The sequence below is a fragment of the Vanessa cardui genome, chromosome 2 (genome assembly GCF_905220365.1).
Source record: "Vanessa cardui chromosome 2, ilVanCard2.1, whole genome shotgun sequence".
In the NCBI taxonomy this organism is placed as follows: Eukaryota; Metazoa; Arthropoda; class Insecta; order Lepidoptera; family Nymphalidae; genus Vanessa; species Vanessa cardui.
The window spans coordinates 2,817,489-2,834,957 of record NC_061124.1 but is presented as its reverse complement, the minus strand read 5'-3'; the positions used below and the strand labels follow the sequence as shown (position 1 = coordinate 2,834,957).

The 17,469-nt window shown below is 35.3% G+C and overlaps 1 protein-coding gene across 1 annotated transcript in view; it reads right to left on the bottom strand.

Annotated features, from left to right (window-relative positions):
- The window catches only part of LOC124540233 (arrestin homolog), a 166,633-nt gene extending 152,233 nt beyond the window's left edge, over window positions 1–14,400 (bottom strand). The window contains exon 1 of the mRNA XM_047117701.1: window positions 14,183–14,400. The gene's annotated coding sequence lies outside the window, so the exon portion shown is untranslated. The remainder of the gene's footprint in view (window positions 1–14,182) is intronic.
- Window positions 14,401–17,469: the final 3,069 nt, after the last annotated feature.

Below are 17,469 nucleotides of genomic sequence, written 5' to 3'. Positions count from 1 at the left end.
GCTCGGGTTCCCCGTGGTATTACCGGTAAGGTTTGTCGGAAATCACCACAAAATAAAACCGTGATACCGCCCATTGGTCGATCATTTTGTCTTATATCCCTTAAAGTTCTATCTACTGCTTCTACTGCTTTTCGATGGGCCATCGTACATTCATCCCATATGATTAAATTACACTCGCGTAATACCTTAGCTTTGTCACTATTTCTTGAAATACTACAGGTTGGACTTTCCGTGCAATCTAAATCAATTGGTATTTTGAACATTGTGTGAGCCGTTTTACCTCCTGGTAGCAATGTTGCAGCTATCCCGGATGAAGCTACGGCAAGAGCTATTTTACGTTGATTTCGAACATAAGCCAATATTAATTTAGTCAAAAAGGTCTTTCTAGTTCCTCCAGGTGCATCTAAAAACCATATTGTTCCCAAATTATTTTGGACACTTCTGCACACGCGATCATAAACTGAACGTTGTTCTGCAGTCATTATTGGGATACCGTTTTCTAATGTTGTCAGCAGTTCCATTAAGTTGTAGCTAATCTCTGCTGAATATTCCCTATTAGTTACTTCTCCGACTGAGGTTGGTGTTGGCAAACCATATTCACATAGTGATTTACCGCCAACTGCTGTTAACTCATCCTGAAGAGCTAATAAGCACTGATTTATGGCAAGATCACGGAAATTATCATTAGTTGTGCCTTCATCGTTGTTAGATATATTTCTAAGAAAGTCTTCTGAAAATTTGTTTTTATATTTTTCCCATAATTGTACAGCATCTGACAAATTACAAAATGTGAGTAATGTTACAAATAAATTACGTAACCGTCTTGGATTATCACTAACACAGGATTCTGCTAAAGCGTCATCCCAATGCTGATCATTTTCTAGCAAATGACGCGCTTGGCAAGCTGCATGATAAGTGGGAAAAACAACATCGTCTACTTTTCTCAAATCTATAAATGAGGTTGGTCCTCGCACAGTATGTAATAATAATCGCAAATAGAAACACTCAGCGTTGTTAGGATGAACGGCGTATACTCTGCCAAGAACATGTTCTTTGAAAATACCTGACTCACCATCTACAGGCCTGCCACGGCGTCTTCGATTAAAGACACCTCGTTGCTTATCGTAGGTATAATACGATGGAACTTCCTCATATAAAAGAGATTTTGCAAAATCATCAGTTTGGCAAAGTCGAAAGAATGCTAATAAAGTTGTTTGTCTAGGGTTCTCTAACCGTTCTGTGACATTTTCGGCGTTGAAATATATACGTTGACCACCTTCAAGATGAACATCCAGATGAGTCACAGGTGGAAATCTTTCATGAATGTTGAAACTTAAGATCCGCCACACAGCTTCTGAAGAACTTATATATCTGCCTGACTGATATCTTGTAACTTCATCATGTTCATTTCTCAAAGCAAATGTAGCTTGGTCACTGCCCTTATTAATGTACTTACAAATATATTTTATTGACTCTACACTATTACACATTTCAACATTTATGTGAGCTTGAAATGCTCTGGACAACACAGGAGAATACGGAACGACCCACCTATTGTCTAAAATAACCTGTTGTCCAGATACTCGCTTTTCAACAGTGAAACCACCAGTATCTCTTGAACGGCGATGATATAATGGGTATCCATCATGTCCTGTTACAGTTTCATCCACTAAGGCTTTTGGATATCTTTTAGTGCAACGACCGTCTTGCATGCAAGGAGAATTTCCGTTAAATACACCACATGGACCATGTATCATATGAGATTTAACAATGTCGTATAACTCAGGATCTGCAATCGGACTTGGAATTTCAGCACTGATTAAACTGTCTACATCATTAGGTCGAACCTTATCTTTTAACCAAACCAGAATATGTGCGTGGGGTAAGCCGCGTTTTTGCCATTCAACACTATACATGTAACATAATACTTCTCCAAAAATGTTATCTTTGGTAAGTAGATCTATCATTGATTTTAATTTTAAATGAAAAACTCTTGCGATGATATCATGACGGTCATGCGGTGCTTGACCCTCAAGAAGCTCCCGAGTGATTTCATCCCACTTAGGATTGGTAGTTACAGTAATAAATAAGTCGGGACGTCCATATTTTCTCACGTAACAAAAAGCATCTTGAGTACGTTCGTGCATGTAGCGTGGACCACCAGTAAAAGAAGAGGGCAAAATAACTAAACGGCCCATATTCACCGTATCATTATCTTGCTGCATGGCGTCGCGAAGGTGCACGTATTCTTCAGCGCGCAGCTGCCTTTGATTAGATCGTATGTAAACTAATCTTTCGGTTTCAATTTTTGCGTACATGTCTACAATAAACTGATTGAATAAGCCACGAAAACGTTGCAAGTATACAAACCTATTCCGTCTTTCAAGTGGTAACAGTAAAATTGAAGGCATGAAATCTTTTTATTATAAATAGGTGCGCCTGTACGCGGATCAGTTTGGTATAAAGCAAAATTATAACCATCTTCCCCTCGACAATATATCAAAGGATATTGCAAACTGTCGTAAGCTCTGTGGGTTTCGTAAATACGTTGCAAACGATTGTCTCTAGAACGGATAACGATGTCACGCCTATCACATTCCTGGTCGACCAATACCACAGCAACTTCATTCGTGGATGGAGCATTGTAACGCCCAGGGTGCTCCTGCGTTGGACGCCTATCGGCATTTATAACAATTTTATAATTGTTATCATGATCTCCAGGAAGAGCTTCTAATGCCGATTTAAAACTGCATACATACGAATTAACCTGATGCAACATGTTCTGAAGTTGTGAAATGAGTTCAGCATTTAAATTCGGGAAATATTGATTTCTTATATTCGACTGTTCGTCGTAGTCGGATACAAAATATATTTGAAGAAACTTAGGTTGGTCTTCAGGCAAAAGAGATCCTATCAAATGGTAAACTTGACCTTGTGTCTTAAAAGTAGGCATGAAAGGACCTTCGGAGATTTGTTGCGCACCAAAGGATGTCATCTGAAATGCACTATTATAAGTGCGAATGTTGTCTAAAAACTGTTTAGATTGCACATGTTCCCCCAAAAGTAGTGATTTCAAAGGTTCCGGTGGGTCTTCGAATGAAGGCAAATTTATTTTGCCTCCAGAACAACAGAAACCAGCCGACTCCTTACTCCACTTTGAAGCATTACAAAAAGAACATACCACGTTCATATCGCCTATTACAGAAGATGATTTGTAATCAATTGTGAGGTTATAAGCAAACCCACTTTTATATTTGTCGGACCATGCCACCGTATTTCTAGGTTGGTCTTCTATGTATACATCTAAGTTATTAAGACTATGTCGAAATCTGTCTGCAGTAAGACGGGCCTCTCACTGTTCGTCCGTTTCAAGAGACCGAATATTTTCGATTCTTAATCTTTCATTAGATAAACTTATTAATCGTTCTTGTCTCAAAGAATTGTAATGTTCGCGTACCGACTCTAGTCGTTGTTCATGCTCATGTTCATCTTCGATAGATCTAATAATATTGTGGTGCACCCTATCATTTGTCAAACGGTCTTCATATTGAGTAAAAGTTTCAGATTCTCGAGATAAAATATGACGTTCGCGGTCATCTGTGAGACGCAATTCCCTCTCAGTGGAGGTTTCTGACTCGCGAGACAATATATGACGTTCGCGGTCAGCTGTGAGACGCAATTCCCTCTCAGTGAAGGTTTCTGACTCGCGAGACAATATATGACGTTCGCGGTCAGCTGTGAGACGCAATTCCCTCTCAGTGAAGGTTTCTGACTCGCGAGATAATGCATGCCGTTCGCGGTCAGCTGTGAGACGCAATTCCCTCTCAGTGAAGGTTTCTGACTCGCGAGATAATGCATGCCGTTCGTGGTCAGCTGTGAGACGTAATTCCCTTTCAGTAAATGTTTCAGACTCGCGAGATAAAGTTTGTCGTTCGCGGTCAGCTGTGAGACGCAATTCTCGCTGTGAAGCAGTTTCAGCTGCTCGGGATAACACATGTTGTTCTCGGTCAATGGTAAGCCTCAGCTCTCGTTGAGAAAAGCTTTGAGACGCCCGTGATGTAGCTCGTCTCTCTCTGTCAGCTGCTAATCGCATCTCTCTCTCTGAAGAGCTTTCATTGGCTCGAGAAGTTGAGGCACTAACTCTCATAGAGTTTAACCGATGTGCTCTTTCCTCTGCCGATTCTTGAGAACGCGCATTTCTCATCCTCTTAGCATCTCTCGAATTTCGAGATAAAGATGGTCTTTTTTTAGGTGGCATTGTATATTTTCAATCAACGGTAACCAAAGCTACCTTACACTTACGAAACCTATTAATATTATATAATAACTAAATATGGTATATAATTAAACACTACTTACATATATAGTAATAATTATATGATATACTTATATAGTAATAATTATTATTATATGATAATTACGAAAATAAACTATTAATATAATTAAACACTACCACAATAACTAAAATGCGTACCTACTACTACTTCACTTATAAAGAAATAAAATTTTAACTAATAATATGCTTAGACTAAAAGTCGCGCTGAAAAGCACGGTTGGTAAATAACAATTATTGTCTGTCAATAAGGTCGAACACTCTAAACGTCTATTCGCATCAACAGCCAAATATTGTATGAAGCTCGCGCGCTTTTTTTTTGTGTGTTGTGTATTGCTGTTGGCCCTACTGGCCTTCACAGCGTCACCTGACTTTCGGGCGAGAACTAATGTCCCCTGCCCTGAGGTTGAGCGCGGGGCTCTAAATTAAAACTAAATTAAAACTAAAGTTCGTCCTGAGGGTGTCTCCTATGAGATCGCACCTCGGCTCAGAACGAAATCGGTGGGGAGTGATTCTAGCACTGAGTGAATTTTCTGACGTCTCGGCCGCCTCCGAGACGTCGCATAACTGGGTCCTCGTTTCCGCCGGCGGAAACGCTGTGGGTGTGTGGTGTGTAGTGTGTTATTCCCTACAAATGGTTTGTTTGCGATAGTGAGGCTATCGTCTGTGTCGTTCAGGACGTGCATAGGTCGCCTGAGTCTATTCGGAATATTACCTCTTCGAGAGGTGTATTGGCACGATTGAGCAATCAGCGGATTGCTGTGTTCTTTAGCTCTCTCAAAATACGCCGTCGATAGTATTTTGAGATGCTTCGCGATCGAATCGATGTCGAAGTCCTTATGGAGATCTACATTTCGGATGTACCACGGCGAGTCCGTGGCAATGCGGAGAAATCTATTTTGAATGGTCTGCAATCTTTTGATTTGCGTCGCCTTGATAAGCTCGCGCGCGGACCCGCCTTTTTATACCTCCCGCGGCGTAGCGCGTCGAACGCGGCAACCGATACACAAAAATAATCCTTATGGCATGATTCTGTATTCACGCGCGATGACTTATAGCGTATTTCATGTATAACTTTGGTGTTTCTACACCGATTTACATGATTCTTTTTTTTATTGAATAGGTAAAAATGTGAACTTTTGTAATTAGGGATGAGTGAGAGTATTGTAAACGTAAGAGTAGACAAATATAGTCAGAAAGCGCCGAATTGCTAAGCTTCCGGAAGTTTCACGTGTTATTGTGAGTCAACTATGAAAGATAGACATATGCTGTCGAGGAATTTATTTTTATATAATAATTTAAGAACATTTGTGTCGTACATGATTTCTATGTAGCTTTAACCATTATGGCTGCACACGCGACGGAAGCTTAAAAAATGGAGTAACTTCTCCCGTTTTCCCAATATTTCCCTTCACTGCTCTACTCCTATTGATCGTAGCGTAATGAAAAGTATACTATAACCTGCCCAGGAGTAGGAAGAATAATTGTGCCAAATTTCGTTAAAATCCGTCGAGTAGTTTTTGTTTCTATAACGAATATACAGACAGACAGACAGACAGACAGACAGACAGACAGACAGACAGACAGACAGACAGACAGACAGACAAAAATTTTACTGATTGCATTTTTGGCACCAGTAGCGATCCCTTATCATCCCTTGATAGTTTTTTTTTAAATAAATTTCATGTACAGAAATGGCCTCTCTACAGATTTATTATAAGTATAGATTTTTGAATAAATTAAGTACTATTTTCAACTTTCGTTAATAAATGGCCATTTTTAAACTCATAATATGTACTGATTACAATAATTGACACTTTTTTCGCATTGTTAAATAGTCTATTCTACATTACCACTCAAGTACCAGTAGTTACCAATAATCTTTAGGCCTCTAGCACATGGCGTATTTTAAACGCGGATATAACGCGCGTATTCGCGTTTCAAACGAGATTTGAACACAACCTTGTTACCTCAGCAGATGAAGCGATCGGAAAATTTGCAGTTAATGTGCATATACGCACTAATAAAAAGTAATATACGCCATGTGCTAGAGGCTTAAACTGAAATCAATGCTGAATGGCATTAGAACATGCTAGTTTGAATGACTTAAATTAAAATGAACAAAAAGTGAGTGTAAACCAATTATAACATGTTCGTGGAAATAAAAGAGAAGAGAATTATTTATTACTTTGCCTTCCTGCTAAATAAACCTTTTTTATTCTTATCAATTAATGGGTCTAGCTTTATCAACTAAGACTAATGGACTCAAGGTATTCTGAAAGGTATCCCACATAAGCTCACGGACTTAGAACTAGTCTTATGGAAGGATCAGGAACATTCACAAATAACGTATATTTATTCCGCTAACGATTTAAACATTGATTATTCAAACGATAAATCCTGAAAGTGATGACGAAATTACTATGGAAAGACAGCAAGCAGCCTAAAAACTGTGTCAAGATGAATCGGCGATTGTCAAAGTTACACCAAAACTGGAACAGATATAATCGAACTCGCTGATGGTGTGATAAAAAAATCAATGTGATAAACAAGCAGATGATGAAGGCGATTAAATTCACTATGACTAATTTCAATGATCCTTTTAATCAATACATGCTTGATATGTTTCGAAAATCATATTGTTCCAAAAATCACAAACAACCTCTTCGATATCACTGCAACAGTCAGCGATTTCAAGTAATTTGAAAGCAGACACATAATCATCTCAACTTAAATTTTAAAAGTGAAATTGTTTTTACTCTGTTAGATAATCAAACGAACATCAAAATACATAAACACTATCAGGTTGTCACCAATATATCTACCAGCAGGAAGAAATTAGTTACTAAATAAACACAAAAGTAAATATCACTTTTTTTATGACATTTCCCTTGCTGTGTAATCTCCATTGTCCGATCGATATAAATAAGATATAACAATTAGTAACTTTTAACTTAATTTATGTGTCCAGTACCGTAAATAGCCTTTTCTGCGCCTTGTGCGGGCTTCTAAAACTGCGCCTTATTTAAGCAGATTTTACCTATTTTACTGTCTCACTCACTCACTCACTAAAACTTAACCGCAGGTTCACTACTGCAAATACGTTGCCCATTAACGATAAAAACTACACAAATACGCTCGTGCGCTGTCAAAAAATGAGCACGATGTATGTTTTTAAGTAGGTTTGTATTGGAATCAAGTACTAGGCGCTCAGCGGAATCTTAACAAGAGCCCAACGAAAAAACAATAGTCCTGCCCATTCTATCTATTCTTGCGCTCCCGAGAGTCTACGCCCTGTGCCTGGGCACCGGTGGCACCGCCCAATTTACGCCACTGTATGTGTCATTTTACCCAGTCAAGTTAAGACGTGTGTGTGAAAGCCGTTTCGACGTTGCCTACATATAACACGTAATTATTGTTATATCAAACTAGCGTTTAGTTCCTCCTGGATGGCAATGACCTGAACACTAAATCAGTTCGTAAGTGTTATGATCTAACGGAGATGTAAATCGTTGTCTGGAATTATTCAGGTCGACTGGATGATTCTGCAATCGATAATTTAATCGTTTCCATTTTAGAATGACCCCCAAATATTATTAACGTAAATCTATACTAAGATCACGTAAAATGTTTAGTTCTGGGTATGTTGTAGCTAAAAAGGTATCTTCACTAAGCCACTACAATTATTTGCACAATAACTGAAGACTAATACAACTTTTTACTTTTATAAACAAAACTAAAAACTAGCTGTGCCCGAAACTTCAATCGTGATAGAATTTAACAAAAAAGTTATTTCTGTAGCCTAAGTTACTCCTTATTACATCAGCTATCTGCCAGTAAATTCACCATAAAAATGGGTCCCGCTGTTCGAGAGATTAGCCGGAACAAACAGACTGACATGACAGATAGATTAAAATTGTAAAAAAAATTACATATGCATTTAGTAAAATTCATCATCAATCATTTTACTTTAACTACTAAGTTTCTTGTCGGTTCTTCTCGGTAGAATTTACTTTTCGAAACGGTGGTAGTTTCGCTTAATTGTTAAATGACGATTCAAAAGTGCTCGTAAAAGCCTAATCGAATAAATTTTATTTTGATTTTGATATTCAATTGGGCCATCTCGGGCTCAGTGGTTAGAACGCGTGCGTCTTAACCGATGATTTCGGCTTCAGACCCAGACTAGCACCACAATATATATGTGCTTAATATGTGTTCATAACTAATCTCGTGCTCGGCGGTGAAAGAAAACGTGAGGAAACCTGCATGTGTCTAATTTCATTAAAATTCTGCCACATATGCATTCCACCCACCCGCATTGGAACAGCGTGAATAGGTTCCAAGCCCTCCCCCTACTGGGAGGAGAGGCCATAAGCCCAGCAGTGGGAAATTTACAGGCTGTTACTTTACTTTTTTTATTTAATTCAGTCCTGTAACATAACAATTCGAATAAAAAATTGATTTACATTTTTGTTAGTAGATAATTCGTACAACCTATTCAGCTTGCTGGGTACAAATTAGTGACTAAACGAAGCATCTTATATGTCAGCGATCTAATTCGATACTCTTTGAGCGTGATGAAATAACCCTGTATCAAATTATCGGCCAAATGTACCGTAAAACAAACATTATTTCCCAATACTAAGCTCCTCTTGATCAACTGTACGCTTGAGTAAGCATATTATTTCATAATGTTCCTAATACTATATGTTAACAACTAAGGTGTAGAATAGTAGCAAAACAAGCAATTTTAAGAATTTGGTTTATATTTGTTATTCAGTAATGGATATTTTTGCGATGCTATAATAGAGTTGCGATATAGGTAGATGGACGACCTGACCTGATGGTGGTGTCATCACAACAATCGACAATGGCGCTGTAACAAATATTAACCATTTCATATCGCCAATGCACCCCTGACCTTGGAAATAAGGGGACACCCTTTTGCCTGTAGTTACACTGGCTCACTACTGAAAAAATGATTGACGATAGAATATCTGATAGCTGCACAAAGCCCTACCACCGAGTTTTAAAGATTATTGGGACAGTGTAACAAAATAAATCACAACCAATATCATAAAAAAAAGGTTATTTTATTATAACGCTAAAAAGGATAGCACATATAGCAGCTGCCTACCTAATGGGAACTGGTATACATCTTCGATCCAACTATTTGGAAGGGGTCCAATTGATAGCTCAAGATGGCGTTGAAATCTTACAATTCCTATAACATTTTATCCTTTGCTGTAAATAAAATAAAATTCAAATATACAATATTAGGACCATATAGATACAAATTGTCGCTCGCGGCTTCGCTCGCGTCTTAGAGAGTTCGTTATCATATGTTAGGCAAAAAGTAGCCTATAACCTTTCTTGGAGTTTCAAGTTTGCTTTACACGAAATTTTATTTTGGTTCATTGGTTTGGTCGTGAAATATCGACAGATAGATAGAGTTACTTTCACATTTATAATATAAGTATAGATAAAAAAATTCTAAACGCAGTACAAACATTTCTAACTTTCTGCTTATCTTCGATGTTGAATCAGATTGAACAAATAATAAATAAATATAAATATTGGACAACATCACATACATTACAATGTAAGTAGCTAAAGCACTTGTGTTATGGAAAATCATAAGTAACGACGGTACCACATACACTCAGACCCAAGACAACATAGAAAACTAATGAATTTTCTACATCAACTCGGCCGGGAATCGAACCCAGGACCTCAGAGTGGCGTACCCATGAAAACCGGTGTACACGCTACTCGACCACGGAAGTCATCAATATCATTTTAGTTTTATTTGTATAGAAGTTCTAACAGCTAACTCTATATTCTTTTAATGTTATTAATAGCTAATCCGATACGATCCACAGGCTGCAAATTGTGATTTGATTTTTAAATTTCATGTGCTTAATTTATTTTTATAATTCACATGGTAACTTGCATGTGTCAAAAAAATCAACACATTTGTGTCGTCAACTCCAAATGCGACTCAACGCAACGCGTTCAAGCCATTCTATATCGACTTTCGTATATGAGTTTATGTTCTTATTGCAAACGCAACATAAAAAAACTAAGTACGTTCTCTAAAGGCACTAGCGCGTAAAGGAAATATCAATTCTCATTGTGTCGACGTCGTGAGTTATAATGAATGCAACATAAATAATGGACTCCATAACTTACAAATAAACTTCATTAGGCTGGAAAATTATAATGCTTAAGCAAAATTAAGTGGTCACATTAATTTCGCTCGATGACAAGACACTAAAAGTAGCGAGAAAATGTACCCAAAATATTAAAGTTGCTGTAAGTTGCCTTCTATAAGATAATTATTAAGAATGTCTTACAATATCAAGGACATTTAAGAGCTTCATATTAGGAGAAAAATGACGTAAGCGATTGGCGTCGTGTTAATACTTTTTAAGTATAATATGTTTCTACTTTTAGGACTAAACTCGTTTCCCCTATTCAGTTAATTTACAGAACGGTGAAAAAAATATATATTTCCGGATATATAACTAATATTTCATGAATGAATCTATTTATGTACTTACTTATAAGTTCATTTAAATTTATTTATAATGTTGAATTGAACTGAGGTAAGAGTTGTAATTTCTAACTAATATAATTCATGGAACGATGCTTGCTTTCATAAAACAAATAAGAAAATTTCAACGATTGATTCGAATATAAACTGCGCAAAAATAACACGTAAAATCGGTAAATCTTGTATGATTTTGACTATCAGATAAATGAAGAAATATGAGATTTTTCGGTTAGGAAATTATCAATGGCAGAGCTAAAGAGCTAGCAAAACTATAGGGACTTCACTGAAATCTTTCCGGTTGCATCACGCCCTTTCGAAATTAGGATAATGAAGAAAAAATGAATGTGTGTTTGCACACAAACGTGTGCTCCATAATAATCATATCTGCTCTTGACTATACCTTAAAAATGATTGCTATGACCAATTCGAATAAGTATAATAATATTTTGAATCCAAAAATACAACTCATTTCTTAAGCATAGAAAAAAGCCGCATACATATATAGCAGACAAATCGATCAAATCCTTTACTTAATACATACTTGCACATCAAATAAAAACTGGCACCGATTCAGTAAATAACAAACCGGCAAAAAAACCTAAACGGTTTTGTTTTTTCTCTATTCGTGATTATTTAAATAAACAGGAGGTTTTAGTCTAAAGTGTGCTATTAATCATGTACACACGATTGGGACACAAGCGTTCCATTTTTAAATTTGCCGACAGAAGTTTTTTGAACGCTTTCTTGAATTGTATATTCATATACTATATGTGCTTAATTTGTGTTTATAATTCATCTCGTGCTCGGCGGTTAAGGAAAACATCGTGAGTAAACCTGAATGTGTCTAATTTCATCAAAATTCTGCCACACGTGCATTCCACCAACCCGCATTGGAACAGCGTGGTGGAATATGTTCCAAACCCTCTTCTCAATAGGAGAGGAGGCCTTAACCCAGCAGTGGGAAATTTGCAGGCTGTTACTTTACTTTAATTGACTTTTTACTTTGAGTAAGACTCTACAAAAGAGTTACCGACAATATATTCAAGTAACAGAAGTAATTAGTTCGTGTTAATAATATCTCTTTGGTTTTGAAACGTAAAGTAAATCAGAAACAGGCGAATGTTAAATTCGTATCGTTTTACTGTTTTAGAGCTTCACCTCCAGCGTAACAATTAATAACGATTTATCTAATATTCCATAGCTAATCATCAATATTTGTTATCGTTGTGTTCCGGTCTGAAGTGTGTGCCAGCGTATCTACAGGATAAAGTTTAGTGAGGGTTTACACCTAGCACTAAACTCACCAGCTGATAATTTGAGAATTGTCATGAAATTTGGTATGAACATACTTTCATTACCGTGGACCCAGGCTACTTAAAATTCAACCTATGAGGGGATGAAATAGAGGCTGACGGTCTGTATACTATTACAGGTAAAGTTTTATAAATTTTGCGTGGGCGAAGCTTATAGATTATAGTAATGTTATGACACGAAAACATCACATTGGTATGTCTTAGTTATCTGAATAACCGAAACATCAGAGTCCTCTTGTAATTAATTCACTGTATTCATCGAGTTTGGTCTTCAAAATAAAAAATAAAGTTACAAACTTGTTGCAATATTTAAAAGATAATTTTCGAGAATAATATTTTTAGTTATGCATTTAAAATTCTTAGTGATTTTGTTTTGATATCAAATATGTAATATATTTTAATATATATCTATATAAGCTATGTTCGGTTACGAACTGTGCACGTTTATTTCCCTTTTTTTGTAATAGGAAGGCAAATGGGCCACCTGCGGGTAAGTCACCATTCCCCATAGACTTTGGCACTATAAGAAATATTAACCATTCTTTATATAACACCAATAACTGGTTAGATTAGAAATAGATACTCTATTTATGTTAGACTTTGGCACTATAAGAAATATTAATCACTAACATTGGAAACTAAAATCTTATACCCCTTGAACCTCCAGTTACACTGATTTACTCTAAAACAATAAGGTACCGTAATTTGGCGGTATCTGATGATTAGATGGTTCCCTAACGGGCTTGTACAAAACCCTACCGCCATTAAAAACTTTTAGAACTATGAGATATTATCTACATTATGGAGAAAACAATATTATAATCTATTTTAGTTTGAAACGAAGCACCACCAAGTACAAAAGTTTTCTAGGATAGATGATAAATACGATACCAAAGACGTAGCATTAAAAATTAATCAAACAACTTACTTTAGTTTCATCATATTTCATTCCTTAAACCTTGAAATTCCCTAATTTTGGTACATATAAGATTTTCTATATAAATTTCTTTGGCGAGTCCTTCTCTGCATTGAGGTTTTCCTTTTGCTAAATCGTGTATCATCATTACATACTATAAAACAAAGTCGCTTACCGCTGTCTGTCCTTATGTATACTTAGATCTTTAAAATTGCGCAACGGATTATGATGCGATTTTTTAATAGAAACATTGATTTCAAAGGAAGGTTTATGTATACATGCACAATAAATTAGAGAAACACTGATAATTTTAGAAGTTTTAAAGTGATGTCTTCAATTTTTTTCACCTTAAATTGCACCTTGCACCCGAGTGGCACCGGGGCGGGTCACTAGTCTGTGATAAATTAAATATGTTTATGAAAATCTTCTTGGTTGAATCTTATATATATATAAGGCTTCCTACAGTATATGATTTAAACGAAAATCATTATACATAAACGTCAAACATTCAATGATAAAAAAGTCCATTGACGATTGAATTTCTTTGTTAGTCACCCCGGGATAAGGGTGTTACAGATTTAATTTCGATCTCTGACTTTGCGTTTCTAAGATATTTCGTATTCGCAAAGTATATTTTTAATACATCCATATTAAAAATATTGGAAATTTTCTTCCTTATTATTTATCAACTAAAACGTAAAACTATATTATAAACTTTAGCTAAATAGTGTACATTAAATACTTATTCATGTTTAATTTGTTTTTTTTTTTTTTTAAGACAAAAGATATAGTAACCTTAATTATATAGCTGGCAGTATACTAACTATTACATATACATACTAAAAATATTTCAAAAATCGAACACATTTAAAAATGCACCTATTTTTTTCATAAATATATGAACGCCTAAAAAAGATTTATAATAAATCATTATCTACTTATTGTTTAAGCTGTATAAATCACATAAAACTGACCACTTTCCGTCCATTAATAAAACATTTAATCTCATATCTGTCGAAAAGCCACCACCGTAATAAATATGATAAGCGTCTGCTATTACGTACCTTGATATTGAAAGTTTTTTTGTAATAATAACTTTTCCTGGTCCACCACACTGACACTAGCCCAACATTATTATTCCACGTTGAGACACATGCTTAAAATAGTTTACACTCGAAAAAAAATAACACTTCAAAAACTTTTATTTAATCTGTAATCAATACAGATTACCGTTTATATTTTTATTTATTTTTATCGCGTATCGTGGGGACACGTGCATCCACCGCGACGGCCGAATTGTGACTGAAGAAGGTTCGCTTCAAACTTGTCTATGTGCAACAAGTATAAATAATTATGTGTACTACACTTTATAGGTATAACTTTTTGTATCGTCATTTCGAAAAGACGTCTGTGTGGGTGTTCAGTTAATTAAAATATTATTTGTATTATTACAATGTCTATTTCTGTTTCGTCTGGAAATAATTCGTCTCGTGATTTTCGATAGATTTGAATTTAATATTATGTATTAATATTGTAAGTCGATTTTCATAGTGATTATGGGCTCGTTGCACATAAAAAATCGATTATGGTTTCAGTTTAAAGAGCTCTAACTGCAGATGTGCAGAATATAAAAGAACATTCTTGATTGCAATTAACTTAATCGTTACGATTTAACAAATAATTAATTTTAGATCGAAACTATATTCTAACTGAAATAATGTATACTATTTAACATTAAAAAATTCATTTTAAAAAGTTTTTATCATTTTGGCGCCAAATGTAGATAAGCGACTGGACAATGCAATTAAATCAAAACAAAACCATCATAGGTTTCGAAATTCGTAAAAATGTTTTGATTAAACGCGAAGTTTCCCGAGAGACCTACTAGTATTATTTTATTTCATTTGGCGACAACCCTTTTCGATATTATAAATACGAATGTGTTTTTCTTCTTTGACGTAGCAACAAGAGAAAGTACTGTAGTTTTCTTTTGTGTAGTTAGTTAAGCTCAGGTCGGTTTTGTTAAGGATTGTGAATAAGTTATGGCAGACATGAATATATTTACCGTTTGAGATTTATTTCATACTAGATATCTATCAATCGTTTGATCGATTTTCAATCTACGTCCTCATAACGAAATTGAATTTTAACGCTATTACACTACAGATAGATCAAACCACTTTTACTGCGACATAAGAATATTTTATTTGGATTTATGTATATAGGATTTTATTTAAATATAAACGGAAAATTGGTTTTACATAATATTGTTTAAAATCAGTTTTGGTACTCAATAGTGTAAGCTAGTAATAACAAACAAAATCAAATTAAAATAAACTTTATTCAAGGAGGCTTTTACAAGCACTTTTAAGTCGTCATTTTACAATAAAGTGTAGCTACCACCGGTTCGGAAAGTAGATTCTACCGAGAAGAACCGGCAAGAAACTCAGTTGTTACTCTTTATTAATATTTAAAAAATACATAGTATTTTTAGTTAAATACAATGATTTAAATTAATATATCCTGCTTGGAAGTGAACAGGTATTAGATATACAATATTGTTATTTAGAATATTTATTAATAATTACTTTATATTGCGTATTATATATTTATATCAACTAGAATCGAACGTTAATTTTGTTAATCGACTTCGAATCGAATCGGTCCAACCTAAAGTTTTATTATCTGAAAATAAAAATAAAAGTTAAATAAGAATAAAAAAAGAATAAGAGATGTATTTTCTAACTGATTACAAAAAATATTTAGTTGATGGATTAATGTATTGATGAACGTAAATCATTTGTTAAGTGGAACTATAGAAAAAATATAGTAACATTAGTATGCACTCATAATCAATCATGAAATTATTTAGAATCGAACACAGTATCTTTGTATTTTCTTCACAGAGATAAACGAAGAAGGGTACGAAACCTGAAGGATAATTATGCGTTTGCTATAAGTACCATTGATATATCCGATCGTCTACGGCCGAAGTCGAAGTGAGACCTCGAAGGACGCGCTACGGATCGACGTCACTCGTAGACCGAGGAGGCTCAATTTTCAAGCCGGAGTCTCGCTCGCTCTCACGCCCGTTTACACTATGAAGTAGATCGAAAAGGATTTACAACAAAAAAAGATTAGAAAATAATTATTGTTATTGTAACATACAGTAACACCCCGAACTTACGCGACAGGTAGGAACCGAGCGCGATCCCCGTAAGTCGAGGCACAATTTTGCATAATATAATAAAGACATACAATGTACGTATAATTTGGGAAATAAATGTGTAGCTAATTTTAGATACTATGAAATTATATTATTATAAACTGTATAAATACAATTCGAAGCTATTATAAATATTGAATTTAGTAAAAGCTAAAAAGTCGCCTTACGAGTCAATGAATTTTTTTCTCTCGTAATATATCGCAGCATGCTAATATTTCTTGTTTTGTGACAGAAATGTGTTCTTTGTTGGAAATCTATGCTTTCCAAAATTAAGCTAAAAAAACTGATTGATTGCTTGGTGGTAGGACTTTGTGCAAGCCCGTCTAACTAGGTACCACTCACTCATCAGTTATTCTACCATAATAGTTAATATTTCTTACAGCTTAATTGTTTATGGGTGATGGTGACCACTTACCATCAGGTGGCCCATATGCTCGTCCACCAACCTATACCATAAAAAAAAATAAAAAAAATCTGAGGGCTCCGGACAAGTTTCCAGCTGACATTGGCACTGGACCCAAATAATTAAGGTTATGTCTCTTGTTTACGCATTCTTATGAGCTCATATTGTAAGCTCCTGATTGTGTAAATACAGCAGTTCTTGAACGTCATCTCTACCTACTTCTTAATTAATTTGTCTACCAAGTTTGACGACGTGTTTAATTGCATTACCAATTTCATCTCGCCCTGACACTGATGAAAAAAATGGTCAGTTTTTCCGAAGTACGAATAACCTAGTACCGTTCTACTAACTGTCTTACATACATATATAATTATGTTTAACAAACATAACTGTATTTTTAAATATTGAAAAAGCTTAACTACTGAGTTTCTGCCGGACTTCTTTCCGAGTGAAACTCAGTAGTGAAGCTACCACCGGTGGTAATATAGTTGTTAAATAATTATTCAAAAGTGTGTGTAAAAGCCTACTTGAATAAATTATATTATTATCATTTCTTAAATACTGGTAGCGAATATTTTACCAACAAACAGCAACACCACAAAATTTTAGTATTGTATTGTTATGTTCTGGTTTCTGGGGTGAGTGAGGTAGTGTAACTACGTGCACTACATAGTTTCTATTATGTATGGCTCCTTCACGATTGGCGATTGACAATGGCGACC